Here is a 22,261-nt window from a genome sequence, read left to right on the forward strand (position 1 = left end):
GAAAAGAGCCTTTTGGGTTTGTGGATGCAAAGTAAGTTCTTTTCTTTACTTTGACACTTTGGCGGTCTTCTTGGGCAGAAGAACTTGCTGGATGTTGGGAAGGACACCACCCTGCGCGATGGTAACTCCGCTCATCAACTTGTTCAACTCCTCGTCGTTGCGTATAGCAAGCTGCAGATGGCGGGGATTAATTCTCGTCTTCTTGTTGTCTCGTGCAGCGTTTCCGGCCAGTTCCAAGATCTCCGCGGTAAGGTACTCCATCACTGCCGCAAGGTAGACCGGTGCACCGGCACCGACACGCTGGGCGTAGTTGCCCTTACGCAGAAATCTGTGAACACGACCCACGGGGAACTGGAGTCCCGCCCTGGAGGACCTGCTCTTGGCCTTGCTTCTTGCTTTGCCGCTCTTTCCTCGCCCAGTCATCTTGACAGTATAGTGACAGAAGATGAATGTACTCTGCAGTAAAGGTGGTGTGTGAATGAACCCACTTGGAAAACACAACACTAGTTATAGCGTTCTGGTGGATTGGCTGAAGCGTGCCAAGTAGCCAATCACGCGACACGGGCGTGCCCGTCGCACGGTTGGGTGCACCGCATCCATTTTGGACGCGGGGGACGAGGGAACAAAAAATTACAACTGTGTCATCGTCGTTCAAAGTAATGGAATCACTAGATAAAACACAGAAACATGCAACATTCTTACCTCCATTTTAAGACGTTTTATTGTTATTCCGCCGAAGAAGTCCCATGATCTTTCGACCAGCCTCCGCACAATGGCAGTGATTCGTTGCTCTCACGCGGCGGTTAAAACTGGCCTCGGTTTCTTGCTAGATATTTGTAACATCCCACAGACGAAATCCTAATTTATTTTTTAATAGTAACCCACTCAACAAAATGCAAGCACTCGTCCGGAGATTGAAAGAAATGACCAATTGACAAAGGCTGTGGCATAAATTAAATTATGTGTTTACGACGACGACAAGACTCAGGGATTAACTTTAATCGCATTACCTCCCCTCGCCTCACGAAGGGTAAAAGAATATTTAAAAAAAAAGAGAGAGAGTGAAAGGGACACAACAGAATAAAAAAAAGGTTAGTTGTAAAACCTAAGAAATGGGCTGATCGGGCGAACTGAGCTGACTGGCAAATCTCTTTTTGGAAACTGTGTTGGCTCTGAAAAGAGCCGTTTGGTTTTGAAGCCTTCAAAATTTCTATTTTGAAGTCGTGTACTTGGTGACGGCCTTGGTGCCTTCGCTGACTGCATGCTTAGCAAGCTCCCCGGGAAGAAGTAGGCGTACTGCTGTCTGCACTTCACGGCTTGTGATGGTGGACTTCTTGTTGTAGAGAGCGAGGCGAGAAGATTCGCTGGCGATGCGCTCAAACACGTCGTTGACAAAGCTGTTCATGATGCTCATTGCCTTGCTCGAGATTCCGGTGTCGGGGTGCACCTGTTTCATCACTTTGTAGATGTAGATGCCGTAGCTCTCCTTGCGACGCCGGTGCCTCTTTTTGTTTGCGCTAACCGGACCCTTAGTATTTCCGGCCTTCTTCTGACCTTTTCCGCTAACTTTGGGAGCCATATTGGAGGACTTGGAATGTATCGGATCGTGAGATCGAATGAAAGACCAGCACGTCTTGGCCGGCTTTTATTGTGCACAGCTTGGATTCTGACCACCCATGCATCGTCCACTTTCCCGCCAGTGACCGCTTACCCATGCGTGAAGAAAGCGGTATGCGTGCATAGTTATACAATGCACGCACGGCACGACCCCCCCCCCCCCCCCTCCCGGCAAGGGTATTTTTAGCCTTTTTCTCAGACTGACACGTGTATAAGTGTCCTTCTTAAATATTATTGTCTACTGAATTTCTGGGAAATAATAAAGTCATCTCCAGCGGAGGGCGAATTAATATGTCGTAGTGCACCAATACTTCTTTAAATGTTGTTTCCCCCTTATGCACCATCCATTTATAATGAATCATACAATGTAACGCAAAACCGACGAAAATAAGAGAACGAGTACCTGTAATTGTCAAAACAGATAGGAAATATATATCATTATTACCATGCCCATAACAATTCAATTTTGCCTGGAACACGTTTCGGATGAGGCATACGTATAGAACCCAAAAAGTGGAATGTATTTGGACAGAATATCAACAATAATAATTCGGAAAAAAATCAACGGCCCTTTATTCTTTATTTGAAGGAAAACTCAGGGATTGGACTTAATCTCTCTTTGAAGAAGTAGTGGCTCTGAAAAGAGCCGTTAGTTTTATTTCTTTTTGCGCACACAACGTGCTCAAGCTCGTTCACCCCGAATTCGGCGGGCCAACTGGATGTCCTTGGGCATGATGGTGACCCTCTTGGCGTGAATGGCGCACAGGTTGGTGTCTTCGAAGAGGCCGACGAGGTAAGCTTCGCTCGCTTCTTGCAATGCCATGACGGCAGAACTCTGGAATCGCAGTTCAGTTTTGAAATCCTGTGCAATTTCACGCACAAGTCTCTGGAATGGCAGCTTTCGGATCAGCAGTTCGGTGCTCTTCTGGTAGCGGCGAATCTCACGGAGGGCGACGGTTCCCGGTCGGTACCGATGGGGTTTCTTGACACCGCCAGTCGCCGGTGCGCTCTTGCGGGCCGCCTTGGTGGCCAACTGCTTCCTGGGGGCTTTCCCCCCGGTGCTCTTTCTTGCCGTCTGCTTGGTGCGCGCCATGGTCAAGGGTATGGTTTGATGAACGGTGATCACAACTGAGTGCAGATTGAGCGAACGGACCCCGCCTCTTAAGGCCGGCGCATAGCATCCTAGGTTGGAAGCCTAACAATGGGCTATCTTCCGATTGGGTGCTTCGGGGGCCAAGCGGAGACGCTTCAGTGATCACGATTTCCGTACGTTGAAAAAGTATAGACGTTAAATTTCAATCGAAAATGCTGCTTTTCCGAGCCTATAGTATTATGAGCCCTCGGCAACAGAATCCATTTGGGATCGTTGTGACTACAATATTTCTCCCACCCCCTACTTGGGATTAATTGAACCCCAATAAACACCCCCTCCCCCACCCCCTAAAAGAAAAGTGACAAACATACGGATTTCCCTGGCTGCTGTTTATGTTTGTTTTGTAATAAAGACAATAATCACACACACCCATTCGCGAACAAAATGTCACGGATCCCTCTATACGTTCCCCGCTATATCCTGAGACGAGCACCCAGTAATTATTACTTAATCGACTTTGACAAAAAAATGGAGACCAGACATGTTTTACAGTGGAAATAGGGAGGGGAAAAGCAACTCTAAGAACACACATGACAAGGACAAGTGAAATCGAGTAAAATCAAGATTCAATCTCTTTTTTGAAATAGTGGTGGCTCTGAAAAGAGCCGTTCGGTTTGATTTTTGGATATGGTGTCTAGCCGCCGAAGCCGTACAGCGTGCGTCCCTGTCTCTTCAGCGCATACACCACGTCCATTGCAGTGACAGTCTTCCTCTTGGCGTGCTCGCAGTAGGTGACTGCATCGCGGATAACGTTCTCCAGGAAAACCTTGAGGACTCCGCGGGTTTCTTCGTAGATGAGCCCGGAGATACGCTTGACTCCTCCGCGGCGGGCCAGCCGACGAATGGCTGGTTTAGTGATTCCCTGGATGTTATCTCGGAGAACCTTGCGGTGTCGCTTGGCACCCCCTTTGCCTAGTCCCTTTCCTCCTTTGCCACGGCCAGACATGTTTGTGTCTCCTCAGTCGGTTGTAGATGATTCAATGGCCATCCCAGCCCCGGCGAGGCAACTTATAGGACATGCGCGGACGCGATATGAGCATGCGAAGCCATCAACTGTTACGGCGCCCTCTGGCGACCAATCGTGGCAGGAGCACTCATCCTGGGAAACAAACAAATCAGAAGCAAAACAAGGGGGAAAAGGGATAACAAATAAGAAAAGGAAGAAGATGCCTAGAAACATATTGCAACGAGACTCAAACAATACATTTATAACCAGACACAGAGGGGTCGTGGCCAAGCCTTTTTTTTTTTTTTTTTTTTTTTTACACCTTGAACGGAAATCAATGGAAACGCCAACATCATAATTTAACAAGACTTTACACACTTACTAATATTTACCGTAATTCAATGTGAAAGCCCTGTCACCAAAACGTCAAAAGAAAACGAACCTTTAACGACGGGGCACCGTAGTCAGAACCTGTTTTTGTATTAATTGATGTTCCCCGAAGGGAGTGGGCCGAATCCCGGATGTACTGCTATACCGGGCCAACCCGTGGCCGGGACGAGGCAAGCCTCTATTCCACGGCCCAAATCCAAAAATCAGTTTAATATACTGGCTGTTCAATGAACAGCGTTTCAGATATTAAGCTGAAAAGAACAGATACTAATTTTTTGGTTTCGGGATCCTCCTAAAGAAGATCCCAGGATAGGGTAGTCACACTACACCTTAGTAAGTGAGGCTACGAGCCTCCCTACCCTTTGCCTAATAATTAAACTGACAAACACTTAACACGGACAAGACAAACAAACTGTGTAGCCACGCTACCCACGCGTTACCATGGTAGGGTACGACCCTAACTGTCTGCCGAAAACCATATTCAAACAAAATGCATACTATACACATCCAGACGAAACTTCCAAACTTCGATAAAAAAGACCTAAAGGGTCTAAAACATGAGAGCGAAGACTCTCACAGGTTCGACACAAGGCTCTAAAGAGATGCCATGATTCTACTAAAAAAGGGCCTAAAGGGCCCCAAAACCAGGAGCTGAAAGCTCCCACACAAAAGGGACCAAAAGGGTCCCAGTAAACCAGGAGCAAAAATTCTCCCACACAGAAGAGACCTAAAGGGTCTAAACAGCAAACACCAAGGGTTTCAAAAACCTAAAGGCGAAGAATTAGCTGACCTCCGACGACTGTGCAGAGAATTCCCCGCACGCACCACGTAGCACGGAAGCCGTCTTCGGTCAGCCTAGCAAAATCAGCACGAATTCTATCCCTGACCGCGCGCTTAATCCGATGGAGAACAATATCTGCGCTGGCAGTAGACTTATCGAACAAGGTCTCGCAACGCGAAGACCAAATAAGCCACTTGACAACGCAGATCAAGTACCAAACCAAAACACAATCTGCACGGTTATTCAAACCATCAGCATACAATACACAAGGTGCGGTCAGGGAGAAATGTTCCCCCAAGATCCTCCCACCCACATGTTCAACCCAACCCCAAGGAATAGAAACAAAGGCACAATCCCAAAAAACATGGTTAATAGTTTCCGGTTGGCCACAACCGGCGCGGGGGCACTTGCCGGCCCCATAACCCCAATTAAGAACTTTTTGGGCCGTTTTCACGGCCCGCCAAATGATTCTCCAGTTCAGATCCCGGAGACGGTGATCCAAAACGGAGCAGTTAGCAAATTTAAAAACCAAGGCTAAGTCTTGGAGGACTAAGACCGGTTTCCTAACAGGATCTTGGCCGAAAAAAATCAGGTATAATTGGCGGGAGGTACCCGCTTCCCAGGCAAAATTCGGAGCCAGCTTAAAAACAAGCAAGACCAGCTTGCAAAAATACCCATACCAAGAAGTGAGGTTCAAGGCGTGCGGCCTGCTGTTAGACCAAAACCCAACAGGCAGGATACTACGCAACGAAAATGTTACCCAATAAAGGGCAAAAAACCTCCAAGGAGGACCATCAACATCCAACACGCTCCTCAAACCCCGAACAAAAAGACTATCACATTTATGTCTGATATTAACTACGCCCAGCCCACCCTGATCAACAGGTTGAAAAAGGACTGGGCGCGAAACCAACTCGGTCTTATTAGACCAAATGAAACCAAAAATAGCCTTGTTCACCACCTTCTCCACCGAGGCGGGGAGGGGGTAAATAGGCGCTAGATAATACAGAGGCGAAAGAATAACTGAATTAACAACCAAAACTTTACCAAGAAGAGAAAGATTTCTCCCTTTCCATTTAGTAAGACAAGTGAGCAGAGCTGGAATTCGTTCCTTCCAGCTCTTCTCACCCATGTTTCCCTTACCAACAAAAATACCATTAATTTTAATGGGAGTTCTGGTCCACTTAATGTCAACCAGAGAAGACATATCATCAGGCCAGGCCCCGAAAATGAGGCCCTGAGATTTGGCCATATTCAGGCGAGAACCGCTCGCTAACTCATACTGTTTAATGATACCGAACAGTCGCACCAGCGACAAGCGATCCCTGACAATGCAAGTGGTGTCGTCAGCGTACTGAACGACTTTGCACTGCAAACCACTGCTGCCTGGAACCACCAGGCCACCGATGCGACCGTCACGGATAACTGTAGCCGCAAACGGCTCAATAAAAAGAACGTAGAGGAGAGGAGATAGGGGACATCCCTGCCTCACTCCCCTCGACAAACCAAACGGATCAGAAAGAACACCATTAACTAAAACTTGACTAGAAATGTCGGTGTACAAAAGTTTGACCCAGTGCAAAAAGTTAGGGCCGAACCCAAAACGACTCATGACTTTAAACAAAAAATTCCAGTTAACTCTGTCGAAAGCCTTCTGTTGATCTAAAGAGATTACAAGGCAGTCAAGGTTCTTTCCATCCACATACGCCACCAGATCCCGTAGGAGTCTGATGTTGTCGTGGATGGACCTCCCCTTGACGCCGCAAGTCTGGAAAGGACTGATGATGTCTGGCAGCACTTTGCTGATACGTAAGCATAAGGCCTTCGACAAAATTTTGTAGTCAACATTCAGCAAAGAAATTGGCCGTTTATTACGGGGATCTAACGGGTCACCGGGCTTTTCTAATAGAGTTAGAATGCCCGACCGCTGAGAAACAGCTAAACAATTCAACTTATAAGCACAACGAAAAACCCCCAGCAGGTCTGGACCTAACAACTCCCAGAAGGAAATGTAAAATTCCCTGGGAAGTCCGTCCCCACCAGGGGTCCTACAGTTGGCCATCCCCTTCAGTGCATCGGTCAACTCCGAGAGTTCAAGTGGACTCTCGAAATCCAAAAAAAGGTCATGAGGGACTCTGGAGGTTAACGAGTCTAGAAAGGGAGACTGGAGATCCTCCTCTACCGGCTCCTCGCTAAACAAATCGGAATAAAAGGACCGATAAACAGAGGCAATTTCTGCCGAAGTCTCGACAACAACGTCGTCGGCACCGCGGACAGAAGAAATAAACTTTTTTCTGGCTTGCTCGGACTCCAGCCGAAAGAAAAACTTGGATGGCTTCTCCGCATCATTGAGGACACGGACACGAGAACGTATTCGAGCCCCCTCAGCTTCAAAGTCATCCAATGTCTCCAATCTCCATTTCAAAGAGTCATACTGGGCTAGAAGCGCGGGGTTAGAATCCCCACTATTCAAATCAAGAAGAACAGATTTAAGAGAAGACATTAAGTCCTCCCTTTTCTTCCGTCGTTTCCTGGCTAAGCGGCTAGAAAAGCTGACCAACATTTGCTTGGAACGCAATTTGACGTCCTCCCACCAGAGGAGTTCATTATCAAACCCCTCCTTGAGCGAACGCCAACCTAAATAAGCTTGCGTAAACTCTTCTCTAAAAACGGCATCAGAAAGGATGGAGACGTTACACTTCCAGTAACCGCTCCCGATGCCGGGAGAAGAGGGGAAGGTAAATTTCAAAGTAATAGCATCATGATCAGACAAATAACAGGGCGAGTGCGAACAAGACTCCACATCCAGCAGACGGGACACGTAAAAACGGTCCAGCCTACTGGAGGCGGAGTTCGCCGCATTTCGCCAGGTAAAAGAATGAACATTAGGAAAACGATCTCTCCAACAGTCTTTTAGGGAAAAGGTGGACAAAAGCTGCCGCAACTCCGCGGCTCCCAAACCACACGAAGTAGCAGCAGAACCGCGACGGTCCAAATGGATGTCCAAAACACAATTAAAATCGCCACACAAAATAATTGGATGATTGCCTCTCAAATGAGAGGCCAGATTAGAAAAGAAAAGACGACGGGCTCCAGGGTCCGTGGGAGCGTAAACTACACAGAGATTAACACTACCCCCGTGACCCTGGAGGGTACCGCTAATAATACGACCCTCAGTATCCACTGAAGAATCGAAAAAACGTAAAGGACTACGCCTAGGAATAAGAATTACAGTACCAGAGGAGAAAGATGTGCCAAAACTGGCAAACATCTCTCCCCTCCATTCTGCACTCCATAAAGCCAAATCTGCAGGGGTGATATGACATTCCTGCAGGCAGGATATGTCATAATGATGACAAAACTGAAAAATGCGTTTTCTTTTCAGGGAATCACGCATTCCATTAACATTCAATGAAATAATGGAAATCATTGAAATAAATACAAGAAAGGAAAAGAAACAGACTGATGAAGGCGTCATTTTGCCTAGAAAAAAATACTCAATACTTCAAATAGGACCTAAGGTCCGCCGATCCGGCATCCAAAACGAAATGTGCATGTTCCTGGATCAGGTGGCTAAACCAGTCATAAGAAGACCGGGTGGTCTTGTCACAGCGGGGACACTTGAATTCCACAGGGGACTTATCCTGATGGACTGTCACCCTGTGGCTATTAAGCTCAGACCAAGCCTGGAAAACCTCCTTGCAAGCAGGAACGCTGCAAGGGATCAAATTTTCTTGGATCCCAGGAAGCTTAAGACTTTTAAGTTTAAGTCTGGCTTTCCTTACTACGGCAACGGTAGGTCCTTTAAGAACCTCCTGTGGGGCATCAGGGGTCTCGCTACATGTTTCCATGCCCTCAGAGCCCGAGCCGGAAAGTTCCTTCTCGGAAGCAATGCGGAGCACGGGCGTCAGTGAAGGAGGAGAACTTTTTTTGTGTTGTACTTCCTCATCCGAAGATGAGGAAGAAATTACACGCCTCTTTCTGTTACTTGGTCTTTTCCTGCTGGAACCAGCAGGAACCTTTGGGATTTTTCGCTGGCGTTCCAGCAGAAAAGTGTTGCACTCAGGCTCACTGCAAACAATTTGCGGCGGGCCGTTAACATTAGTGCAATCAGCACAAGAAAGAACAGTGATTTTCCTGTGACCGATGGGGCAGTCACAGGAAATACATAAAGCATCAACCCCGTAGGGTCCAACCTGCGTATTGCAGGAACTACACCGCACCTTCGGACGGCTAGACAAGCCGTCCTCCGGCGCGGTGCTGTTAAGCTTAGTGGGTGGGGTCTCCCCTACGGTTGACGAGCTAGATGGAGATGCATCAGAGGCAGCAGCCTGGGACTCAGGCTCGGCAGGAGTCGACGAAGTCGTCTCCTCCCGCACCACCTGAGCCCAGGTGCGTTTAGGAACTACTTTGTTTGCAAAGGAGTTAGGGCACATCTTAAAGTTGTGCCCCTCCTCCCCGCAAACAGTACAGACAACTCGGTTGGGGCACGAGGAAGCCACGTGCCCCACACCAAGGCACTTATAGCACTTTTCCTGCTTACAGGAATTAGCAAAATGGCCCTGCTGGCCACACTTTGCACAAGTCCTGGGCTGTCCAATGTAGGACACCCAGGCATTTCTATTACCAATCCGCATAACGGACGGTATGTTTTTCTTGATCCTCATACGGTACTGCCTAGTACCGTTGAAGATCGTAGGCTCTCCAGCGTGGGTACAAAACCGACCCTGGAGAACCTCGCCATAGGCACTCAGCAAACGACGAACAATATTGTCGTCGATGCTAAGACAAACATAGTGCATCGTCACAATGGCAATGCCATCAAAAGCAATCACCTGACATCCGGGGATGGATGTCAGGGACGGTTGATACGTCTTCGCCAGTTCTGGCGTCTTGAACACAACATCGAATCGATGCCCTGGCAAAGGCTGGACAGCCGACAGGTGGTCCTTGGCCACAATTCCCAACTTACTAAATTCCGAAAAAACTAGTTTCGGCGTAACTTCGCCGCCGAACCGCAGCTCGACGGCGCACTCTTTATATCGGAGAGATGGCATCTTGCCTATCTCCGACAAGGAAACAAAAAACGAAGGAAAACAAATGCACAGGCCGGTAAATACTCCTGGTAAAACACCGACCAGTTACCAAAATGATTACTGCAGGATGCAACTGCCACCCTGCAGCAAAAAGAAAAAAGGGACGGTCAGCAAATTGCTGATCAGTGAGGTATTTAAATATACAAGTGCAAAATGCACAGAGCCTATATATACAAAATGGCGTAAAAGGCAAGGCTTTTTGCCTTTACGCTTAGACAAAAAACAACAAGAACACAAAATCCCGTAGAGTTACGCACACGAATGCTGTTACGCAACACCACGGGTAACTGAATCAGAAGAAAGGAAAGGCCGTGCACTGCCCGGCGTGAACAAAAGAAGAGCTGAACAAAGGAATACACTGGCTAATACTGTACTGTGTGTTCAGCCAGCTACAAAAACCCACCCCCAAAACCCTCAAAAATACACCCAAAATCCAACAAATTTCAAACGAAAAGTAGACAGACTTCGTCTATGAAATAACCAAAACCCCTGGTAAAAAATTTAACTTTAGAAAAGCTCTGAAGATTTACTACGCTTCAAGAAAACACGGAGCTTCGGGAAGTCGTGATGATCTTAGCCAAAAGGCCGAGAAGCGATAACGATTAATATTAAAACAATAGCGCGGAAAGGGATTATTCGTCTTGAAATACTGTTTGCTATTGTTCTTCTTATTATTTATTTTTGCCTTTTTTTGTTTCCTGGTGTGAAAACAAAAAAAAGACTCCTGCGCGTCCACCGCAACTCAACGAAACCAGGGGAGAGAGAGATGAGCAAGAAATCTCCGGCTTTCTCAGATTAACAGAGACATATACATTCTTAAAAATATTTCTATCATGCATTTTCATACACCTCGATCATATTTCACCAAAATCTTGTTGAAAAAATTAATCCAGACAAAAAATGGGATCAATGCATCAGTGAGCGAGAGCGTCGGCACTAAATGCCGTACGTACGATGTACCGGGACAAGCATATCAATAGATGGCGCCCTTCAACACTCCCGGTCATCGCGCCTCGGCGTTTCCCATCTGGGTATTTCTCAGGCCCTGCCAATGGGTCCCACATTAGGGGCGGGGAAATACTTCAGTTTGTCAGTAAGCTCCGTGGCCGAGTGGTTAGAGAGCACATGTAGAAAGTAATAGACCGTGGGTTCGAGTCCCAGCCTGCCGCTTTCCTTTAATTGCTTGGTTATTGTTTTGTTTTGTTATTTTTTCACTTACTTATTTCCCCTTTTTGTAATAATTACTATTTTATTTCATTGATTTATTGTTTATTTCGTCATGAAGTTATAAGAAGAAAATTCGAAAGAAAAGAAAACATTCGTCATACCGTTTTCATTTGCGCTTATAATACTTATGTATCAATATCAATGCGGTCCCGCGGGGAGTTAATTGAAGAGAGAAAGAAAGAAAAGAAACAAACGGGAAACAAATGTCAACGCACCATTATTTGTCCATTTTTGTAACCTTTGGTGAATAAGTCATTCACATTCTACATGAGGCAACATTTAAGACAATACATATACATACATGTATGGCTAATGTACTCAGCCGGCCGGCCGGTCACATACGCAGTGCGTAAAATTTTGCATAATGCTTAAGTTAAAGGACACAGTGGGAATTCTATCTGGAACAGTGTTCTATTGTTTATAAAAAAAATTAGAGAAATTGATTTCGGCTATGAGTGAAGGTAGAGGTGGAGTTAGACAGGCAGCGACAAATCTCTTTTTTGAAGGTTGTGGTGGCTCTGAAAAGAGCCTTTTGGGTTTGTGGATGCAAAGTAAGTTCTTTTCTTTACTTTGACACTTTGGCGGTCTTCTTGGGCAGAAGAACTTGCTGGATGTTGGGAAGGACACCACCCTGCGCGATGGTAACTCCGCTCATCAACTTGTTCAACTCCTCGTCGTTGCGTATAGCAAGCTGCAGATGGCGGGGATTAATTCTCGTCTTCTTGTTGTCTCGTGCAGCGTTTCCGGCCAGTTCCAAGATCTCCGCGGTAAGGTACTCCATCACTGCCGCAAGGTAGACCGGTGCACCGGCACCGACACGCTGGGCGTAGTTGCCCTTACGCAGAAATCTGTGAACACGACCCACGGGGAACTGGAGTCCCGCCCTGGAGGACCTGCTCTTGGCCTTGCTTCTTGCTTTGCCGCTCTTTCCTCGCCCAGTCATCTTGACAGTATAGTGACAGAAGATGAATGTACTCTGCAGTAAAGGTGGTGTGTGAATGAACCCACTTGGAAAACACAACACTAGTTATAGCGTTCTGGTGGATTGGCTGAAGCGTGCCAAGTAGCCAATCACGCGACACGGGCGTGCCCGTCGCACGGTTGGGTGCACCGCATCCATTTTGGACGCGGGGGACGAGGGAACAAAAAATTACAACTGTGTCATCGTCGTTCAAAGTAATGGAATCACTAGATAAAACACAGAAACATGCAACATTCTTACCTCCATTTTAAGACGTTTTATTGTTATTCCGCCGAAGAAGTCCCATGATCTTTCGACCAGCCTCCGCACAATGGCAGTGATTCGTTGCTCTCACGCGGCGGTTAAAACTGGCCTCGGTTTCTTGCTAGATATTTGTAACATCCCACAGACGAAATCCTAATTTATTTTTTAATAGTAACCCACTCAACAAAATGCAAGCACTCGTCCGGAGATTGAAAGAAATGACCAATTGACAAAGGCTGTGGCATAAATTAAATTATGTGTTTACGACGACGACAAGACTCAGGGATTAACTTTAATCGCATTACCTCCCCTCGCCTCACGAAGGGTAAAAGAATATTTAAAAAAAAAGAGAGAGAGTGAAAGGGACACAACAGAATAAAAAAAAAGGTTAGTTGTAAAACCTAAGAAATGGGCTGATCGGGCGAACTGAGCTGACTGGCAAATCTCTTTTTGGAAACTGTGTTGGCTCTGAAAAGAGCCGTTTGGTTTTGAAGCCTTCAAAATTTCTATTTTGAAGTCGTGTACTTGGTGACGGCCTTGGTGCCTTCGCTGACTGCATGCTTAGCAAGCTCCCCGGGAAGAAGTAGGCGTACTGCTGTCTGCACTTCACGGCTTGTGATGGTGGACTTCTTGTTGTAGAGAGCGAGGCGAGAAGATTCGCTGGCGATGCGCTCAAACACGTCGTTGACAAAGCTGTTCATGATGCTCATTGCCTTGCTCGAGATTCCGGTGTCGGGGTGCACCTGTTTCATCACTTTGTAGATGTAGATGCCGTAGCTCTCCTTGCGACGCCGGTGCCTCTTTTTGTTTGCGCTAACCGGACCCTTAGTATTTCCGGCCTTCTTCTGACCTTTTCCGCTAACTTTGGGAGCCATATTGGAGGACTTGGAATGTATCGGATCGTGAGATCGAATGAAAGACCAGCACGTCTTGGCCGGCTTTTATTGTGCACAGCTTGGATTCTGACCACCCATGCATCGTCCACTTTCCCGCCAGTGACCGCTTACCCATGCGTGAAGAAAGCGGTATGCGTGCATAGTTATACAATGCACGCACGGCACGACCCCCCCCCCCCTCCCCGGCAAGGGTATTTTTAGCCTTTTTCTCAGACTGACACGTGTATAAGTGTCCTTCTTAAATATTATTGTCTACTGAATTTCTGGGAAATAATAAAGTCATCTCCAGCGGAGGGCGAATTAATATGTCGTAGTGCACCAATACTTCTTTAAATGTTGTTTCCCCCTTATGCACCATCCATTTATAATGAATCATACAATGTAACGCAAAACCGACGAAAATAAGAGAACGAGTACCTGTAATTGTCAAAACAGATAGGAAATATATATCATTATTACCATGCCCATAACAATTCAATTTTGCCTGGAACACGTTTCGGATGAGGCATACGTATAGAACCCAAAAAGTGGAATGTATTTGGACAGAATATCAACAATAATAATTCGGAAAAAAATCAACGGCCCTTTATTCTTTATTTGAAGGAAAACTCAGGGATTGGACTTAATCTCTCTTTGAAGAAGTAGTGGCTCTGAAAAGAGCCGTTAGTTTTATTTCTTTTTGCGCACACAACGTGCTCAAGCTCGTTCACCCCGAATTCGGCGGGCCAACTGGATGTCCTTGGGCATGATGGTGACCCTCTTGGCGTGAATGGCGCACAGGTTGGTGTCTTCGAAGAGGCCGACGAGGTAAGCTTCGCTCGCTTCTTGCAATGCCATGACGGCAGAACTCTGGAATCGCAGTTCAGTTTTGAAATCCTGTGCAATTTCACGCACAAGTCTCTGGAATGGCAGCTTTCGGATCAGCAGTTCGGTGCTCTTCTGGTAGCGGCGAATCTCACGGAGGGCGACGGTTCCCGGTCGGTACCGATGGGGTTTCTTGACACCGCCAGTCGCCGGTGCGCTCTTGCGGGCCGCCTTGGTGGCCAACTGCTTCCTGGGGGCTTTCCCCCCGGTGCTCTTTCTTGCCGTCTGCTTGGTGCGCGCCATGGTCAAGGGTATGGTTTGATGAACGGTGATCACAACTGAGTGCAGATTGAGCGAACGGACCCCGCCTCTTAAGGCCGGCGCATAGCATCCTAGGTTGGAAGCCTAACAATGGGCTATCTTCCGATTGGGTGCTTCGGGGGCCAAGCGGAGACGCTTCAGTGATCACGATTTCCGTACGTTGAAAAAGTATAGACGTTAAATTTCAATCGAAAATGCTGCTTTTCCGAGCCTATAGTATTATGAGCCCTCGGCAACAGAATCCATTTGGGATCGTTGAGACTACAATATTTCTCCCACCCCCTACTTGGGATTAATTGAACCCCAATAAACACCCCCTCCCCCACCCCCTAAAAGAAAAGTGACAAACATACGGATTTCCCTGGCTGCTGTTTATGTTTGTTTTGTAATAAAGACAATAATCACACACACCCATTCGCGAACAAAATGTCACGGATCCCTCTATACGTTCCCCGCTATATCCTGAGACGAGCACCCAGTAATTATTACTTCATCGACTTTGACAAAAAAATGGAGACCAGACATGTTTTACAGTGGAAATAGGGAGGGGAAAAGCAACTCTAAGAACACACATGACAAGGACAAGTGAAATCGAGTAAAATCAAGATTCAATCTCTTTTTTGAAATAGTGGTGGCTCTGAAAAGAGCCGTTCGGTTTGATTTTTGGATATGGTGTCTAGCCGCCGAAGCCGTACAGCGTGCGTCCCTGTCTCTTCAGCGCATACACCACGTCCATTGCAGTGACAGTCTTCCTCTTGGCGTGCTCGCAGTAGGTGACTGCATCGCGGATAACGTTCTCCAGGAAAACCTTGAGGACTCCGCGGGTTTCTTCGTAGATGAGCCCGGAGATACGCTTGACTCCTCCGCGGCGGGCCAGCCGACGAATGGCTGGTTTAGTGATTCCCTGGATGTTATCTCGGAGAACCTTGCGGTGTCGCTTGGCACCCCCTTTGCCTAGTCCCTTTCCTCCTTTGCCACGGCCAGACATGTTTGTGTCTCCTCAGTCGGTTGTAGATGATTCAATGGCCATCCCAGCCCCGGCGAGGCAACTTATAGGACATGCGCGGACGCGATATGAGCATGCGAAGCCATCAACTGTTACGGCGCCCTCTGGCGACCAATCGTGGCAGGAGCACTCATCCTGGGAAACAAACAAATCAGAAGCAAAACAAGGGGGAAAAGGGATAACAAATAAGAAAAGGAAGAAGATGCCTAGAAACATATTGCAACGAGACTCAAACAATACATTTATAACCAGACACAGAGGGGTCGTGGCCAAGCCTTTTTTTTTTTTTTTTTTTTTTTTTACACCTTGAACGGAAATCAATGGAAACGCCAACATCATAATTTAACAAGACTTTACACACTTACTAATATTTACCGTAATTCAATGTGAAAGCCCTGTCACCAAAACGTCAAAAGAAAACGAACCTTTAACGACGGGGCACCGTAGTCAGAACCTGTTTTTGTATTAATTGATGTTCCCCGAAGGGAGTGGGCCGAATCCCGGATGTACTGCTATACCGGGCCAACCCGTGGCCGGGACGAGGCAAGCCTCTATTCCACGGCCCAAATCCAAAAATCAGTTTAATATACTGGCTGTTCAATGAACAGCGTTTCAGATATTAAGCTGAAAAGAACAGATACTAATTTTTTGGTTTCGGGATCCTCCTAAAGAAGATCCCAGGATAGGGTAGTCACACTACACCTTAGTAAGTGAGGCTACGAGCCTCCCTACCCTTTTACCTACTATCAAGAACAAACAGACACTTGACAAAGACAAGACATGCAGTCTGTGTAGCCACGCTACCCACGCATTACCATGGTAGGGTACGACCCTAACTGACTGGCAGGAAAATATACAAACAGAAAACTATACCATGAAACTTCCGGACTCAACAACGCTCATGCGAGCAAACATACAATAAAAAGGACCTAAAGGGTCCTAACCAACAGAGCGAAAACGCTCACAGGTCCGACCTAAGGAACCGAAACGGTCCTTAAACAACAAAAGCCAGCAAAAAGCCAAGCTTAGTAAAAAAAGGCCTAAGGGGCCCCAAAACCAGGAGCAAAAGAACTCCCACAAAAAGGGGACCTAAAGGGTCCCAAAAAACAAGGAGCAAAAGGCTCCCACAAAAAAGGACCTAAGGGGCCCGAGATAAACAAGGAGCGAAAGTCTCAAGGCTGTAATAGTGCAAAAAAACAAAATCACAACCTAAAGACAAGTTGGTCGTCTCTGATGAAACATACCGCTCCCCGCACGCACCAGATGGTGCGGAACTTGGCCCGGTCCAGCCGGACGAAGTCTAAACGAATGCGGTTCTTGACCGCAGCCTTGACACGGTGAAGCACGTGGTCGGCATCCGGCCGTGAGCCATCATACAATGTCTCACAGCGCGAACACCAAACCAACCACTTCACCGTGCTAATCAAATACCAGACCAGAAGAGAGTCTGGCCTGGTCTCTAGCCCTGACCCATACAAAACGCAGGAGCGGGTCAGGGAAAAATAGCGGGCCAGGGCTTTACCACCAATGTGTTCGACCCATGCCCACAAAATGTAAACAAAAGGGCAGTCCCAGAAAACGTGGCCCAGTGATTCGGGAGCGGCACAGCCAACCCGAGGACACTGGCCGTCACCAATGCCCCAATGGCCTAAACGTTGGGAAGTTTTCAAGGCTCCCCATATCACCCTCCAATTCAAGTCGCGCAAGCGGTTACTCAAATTGGAGGAGTGACACAATTTAAAAAGATGAAGAAAATCATCGCACCTAACCGCCGGACACTGGACCGGCTGCTGACCTGACAACAGGTCATACAGTTGTCGGACCGTAATTGGCCCCCAGTCAATATCCGGCGAAATTGTAGATACAAGCAGGACCAGCCTGCAAAAATGGCGATAAAACCCAGTGGGTTGGAGGGCGTGTGGGGTATCATTCCTCCAGATGTTACGGGGGAGAACACCAAGGAGTGACGAGGCCGCCCAGTACAGAGAAAAAAATCTCCAAGGAGGACCATCGTCACTCAACAAAACCCTAAACCCACTGACAAAGAAAGCGTCACATTTGTGACGAATATTGGTGACCCCAAGGCCACCATTAGCTAAAGTCTGGACAAGGACTGACCTTTTTACAAGTTCAGTCTTGCCAGACCAAATAAACGAAAAAATGGCCCGGTTAATAACCCTCTCTACCGAAACCGGCAGAGGATAAACCGGGGCCAAGAAAAACAACGGAGTTAAAATCAAGGTGTTGACCAGCAACACCTTGCCTAAAAGAGAGAGCATTCTCCCTTTCCACATGTCCAAAGTGGACTGCAGATTGGGGATCCGCTCTCTCCAATTCATAGGGCCCATGTCCCCACCGCCAACCCAGACACCGTTGATTTTAATCGGGTCTCTGGTCCACTGGATAGGGACCTCGTCGGGAAGGCAGTCGGGCCATGAGCCAAAAACCAAGCCTTTCGACTTGGCAAAGTTAAGGCGAGACCCGCTCGCACGAGAAAATGCATCGATGATGCCAAACAACCGCCTCACCGATCTGAAATCCCGAACTATGCAGGTTGTATCGTCTGCGTACTGCAGAACCCTGCATTCGAGGCCACTGGCCCCAGGGATTGTCAGACCGGCAAGACGGCTATCTTTAATGACAGTCTGAGCAAAAGGCTCGATAAAAAGCACGTATAAAAGAGGGGAGAGGGGGCAACCCTGCCTCACTCCCCTCGTGACTAAAAAGGGTTCTGAAAGAGAACCATTAGTTAAAACGGCACTGGATATGTTTGTGTACAACAGCTCTATCCAGTGCCTAAAATTAGGTCCAAAACCAAAACGGTCGAGGACTTTAAAAAGAAAATCCCAATTGACCCTGTCAAAGGCCTTCTGTTGGTCTAGGGAAATAACAAGGCAGTCAAGGTTCTTCCCATCCACGAATGCTACCAGATCCCGAAGGAGTCTGATATTATCATGGATGGACCTCCCCTTGACGCCACAAGTTTGAAACTGACCGACAATGTCGGGCAACACCCGACCAAGGCGGAGGCACAAGGCCTTCGACAGGATCTTGTAGTCAACATTGAGAAGGGATATGGGACGCTTGTTCCTAGGATCAAGCGGATCCCCACCCTTCTCTAAAAGTGTGATGATTCCCAATCGCTGGGAATCACCTAGACTATTTAAAGAAAAGGCACAACGGAAGACCCCGAGAAGGTCGGGACCGACCAAATCCCAGAACTTCACGTAGAATTCCTTGGGCAGGCCGTCCCCACCAGGAGTCTTACCGTTGGCCATACTACGTAGAGCCACATCGAGCTCAGGCAGCCCAAGTGGGCTGTCCAAGTCAATGCGGCTAGCTTCGTCCAAAACATTGGACAGAGAGTCTAGAAACGGAGACTGCGATTCAACCTCCACAGGCTCGGCCGAAAACAAATCGAGATAAAAATCTCTATAAACTGTCGAGATTTCTTCCGGAGAGGAAACAATGTCCCCTCCAGGACTATAAACGGAAGAAATAGTTTTCTTCCGAGCCTGAGAGGTCTCGAGCTGGTAAAAATACCTGGACGGCTTCTCCCCTTCCTCGAGGTCACGAACCCGCGCGCGGATCCGAGCCCCCTCCGCTTCAAAGTCGTCCAGTTTAGCAAGCTCGTTTCTAATTTCCTCGTGCCGAGCAAGAACCTCAGGGTTACATTGCCCGGAATTGAGGGCGGAAACGACTGAGCGCAGGGCAGCCACAAGTGACTCCCTGCGCCGTCGTCTATTTCTTGCCAACCGGCAAGAAAAGGAAATAATAAATCGCTTAATGCGGGACTTGACGTCCTCCCACCAGAGGAGTTCGTTTCCGTACCCCTCCTTGAGAGTCCGCCAGCCCGCATAAGCCTTTCTGAAATCCGTTTGAAAGCCAGCGTCGGCCAGGACGGAAACATTACATTTCCAAAAACCCCGACCGGCGCCGGCAATCTCCGGGAAATTAAATTTCAAATCAACACAGTCATGGTCACTGAAATAGCATGGCGAATGCCCGCAAGACACGACACCCACCGAACTGGATGCGTAAATACGATCCAGCCGGCTAGTGATCGTGTTTGCCGCATTTCGCCATGTAAAAGAATGCGTGGACGGGTTGAAAGACCGCCAGCAGTCCTTAAAAGAAAAGTCGGAAATGAGGTGACCGAGCTCCGCGGCGCCGATCCCACAAGATGTGGAATCTGAACCACGGCGGTCAAGCTCTAAATCCAGGACACAGTTGAAGTCTCCTGCTAAAATAACAGGACAACTACCCGTCAAGAAAAAAGACAACTCCGTGAAGAAGAGACGACGCGACCTGGGGTCAGTCGGGGCATAAACTGTGCACAATCGCACACCCTTTCCTCCCCCCGGACCGCGCAAAATTCCAGAAACGATCCTTCCATCAGAATCGATGGAAAGATCAGAAAATTCAAAAGGACTTTTGGCAGGCAGAAGGATGACGGTCCCGCAGGAAGAAGATGTGCCAAAACTGGCAAAAATCTTCCCCCTCCACTCCGCCTGCCAAGAAACTAAATCGTCATTGCCAGAAATATGACACTCCTGAAGACAGGAAATATCATACTCCCGACAAAGACTAAAAACGCGTCTCCTCTTCACGGGGTCACGCATTCCATTGACGTTCAATGAAAGCAAATTGACCATGGTGTGCTGAAGTGAACATATTACTCGGGTGGATCACCTTTCGGTTTACCACCCGAGTCTAGAGTGGCAGCGGGGGGAGAACTACTGTCCCCCACCCGCTTGTCCGTATCCGGGCCCTGGGGCTCGGACCGGCTAGTTTGTGTGTCCCCCAAAGGTGTTGTGCGGGGGACAGCACTAGTTTTGGATGACTTTGTAGGCTCATCCACTTTCATCTCAGACTCAGATGAGTCTGAGAGACATTTCCCCGAGATTTTTTTGGGGACTGCACCCGAAGAGGGAGAATCGGAGCCAGAAGAGGGATGACGAGCCCTCTTCTTCATCTTCCTCTTCCCTCTAACGGGTAAAAAACCCAACCGCCCTATCTATTGCAGCCGCCTGGCAGTCAATGGCGTCGCAAGACACCACGGGCTTGGCGTTAATACCCGTGCAGTCTGCGCAGCCGGCCACATGAAAGGGCATAGCCCTCGAAATCCCACGGTCGCAATGGAAACATTCCCACGCGACCGGAGACTTCAGAGGGCCTATCTGCCTCGAGCATTGAATGCACGATGCTCGAGGCAATTCAAAATTCGAAGACTCGGAACTCTCCGAGTCTGACAAATCAGACCCGGGAGTTACAGCTGGGTTGGACTTCTCCGCCGCCGCCACGTCCAAAACGGGCGTGGACTCGGGGGAAGACGGAGAAGACTCCAACCCACTAGATTTGGCAGGAGAGGATTCCGCTCCAACAGATGGTACTGGAGCAGACCTCCCCTGCACTACTACATCAGCCCACCGTTTGGTGGGCTGAACTTCCTGGCGAAGGATTTGGGACACAGCTTAAAGCCATGCCCCTCCTCCTCGCACAAAGTACAAACCACCCTGTTGGGGCATTCCCCAGAAGGGTGGCCTACAAGCAAACATTTGTAGCACCTTACGGTACTACATTTGTTTGCCGAGTGTGTCGGGTCCCCGCACCGGGCGCACGTCCGGGTCTGGCCGGAGTGGCCGACCCAGGCGTTGCGGTTCCCAATGCGGAGAACCGACGGTATAGATTTGACACCCGACATTAAGTACTGTCGGGTGCCAGTGAATACGGCAGGTTCCTCAGGGTAGGTTTGGAATCTTCCCTTGTGGACCCTGCCGTACCTAGACAAGATGGACCGGACGACATTGTCGTCCACGTCCATCTCAACGTACTTGACAGTGACCAGCTTCAGGCCGAATGATGAAACACGGCAACCTGGAAGCCGGTCTAAAACTGGCTCAAACTTTCGAGCTAGTGCGACCGATTTGAACGTCATGTCAAATCGGCCGCCAGGTAGTGGTTGCAAGGCCTCAAGGTGATTGGCCGGGATAATCCCGACCCCCTTGAGGGCCTTGAACACATCACTTGACGTCTCCTTGCCCCCAAAACTAAGTTCGAGGGCTCGGAGACGCCTGGCTTCGCTACCGTTTGACGGCATGCTAAGCCGAGAAAGAAAAAAGAAAAGGAAAAATCCGACTTGGATTACTTTCACAAAAATAAAAAATACCGTTACAAGCTTGTAACGGTATTGACTATATTAAATATATACAAAAAGAGTGAGTCACAACTGCTGACTCACTCAACAAGAAGATAAATCACAGGTAGCAACTGCCTACCTGTGATAAGAAAGAAAAATGAACGCGGAGGCCAGGCCCCGCAGACCCGAAATTCCCCACCGGTGTAGTGCAGAGAACCCCGAGCCTACAGGCCCGCAATACCCGCGCTACGGCTCGCTCCCCGCTGCCGACCCACCACCTAGTGTAACGGCGGTAGTCGGCTGCGTAACGGGTCACAAGCCGCAGCACAAGCACACGGGTCCCAACCCCGCAAACACTAAAGAAAGGAAAAAATTCCCCCAACAAAGGACTTCACGGGGCTATGCACACGCACAGCCCCACCCAAATGAATAGGGCCGTGCACGCTGCCACGGCCTAAACAAAGAAACACGTAGAAACGAATGGGCCGTGCACGCTGCCACGGCCCAAACAATAGACGTGTACAAATGAATAGGCTGGCGTGTACAGCACTGCGTACACAGCCAGCAACGAAAAACCAACACGAAAAACACCCAAAATATCACCAAAAATGCAACAAAAATCTGTAAAAACTAGACCTACTTGGTCTATAAACTAAGACG

General features: G+C 48.2%; 2 non-coding genes across 2 annotated transcripts; both read right to left on the reverse strand.

Annotated features, from left to right (window-relative positions):
• Window positions 1–4,216: 4,216 nt before the first annotated feature.
• LOC119733478 lies at window positions 4,217–4,409 on the reverse strand. Its single transcript, XR_005271848.1, has one exon. It is a non-coding gene; the product is annotated as a U2 spliceosomal RNA (small nuclear RNA).
• An 11,536-nt stretch (window positions 4,410–15,945) lies between these two features.
• Window positions 15,946–16,138, reverse strand: LOC119733479. Its single transcript, XR_005271849.1, has one exon. It is a non-coding gene; the product is annotated as a U2 spliceosomal RNA (small nuclear RNA).
• Window positions 16,139–22,261: the final 6,123 nt, after the last annotated feature.

This window comes from Patiria miniata, unplaced genomic scaffold (genome assembly GCF_015706575.1).
Source record: "Patiria miniata isolate m_02_andy unplaced genomic scaffold, ASM1570657v1 HiC_scaffold_25, whole genome shotgun sequence".
Classification (NCBI taxonomy): domain Eukaryota; kingdom Metazoa; phylum Echinodermata; class Asteroidea; order Valvatida; family Asterinidae; genus Patiria; species Patiria miniata.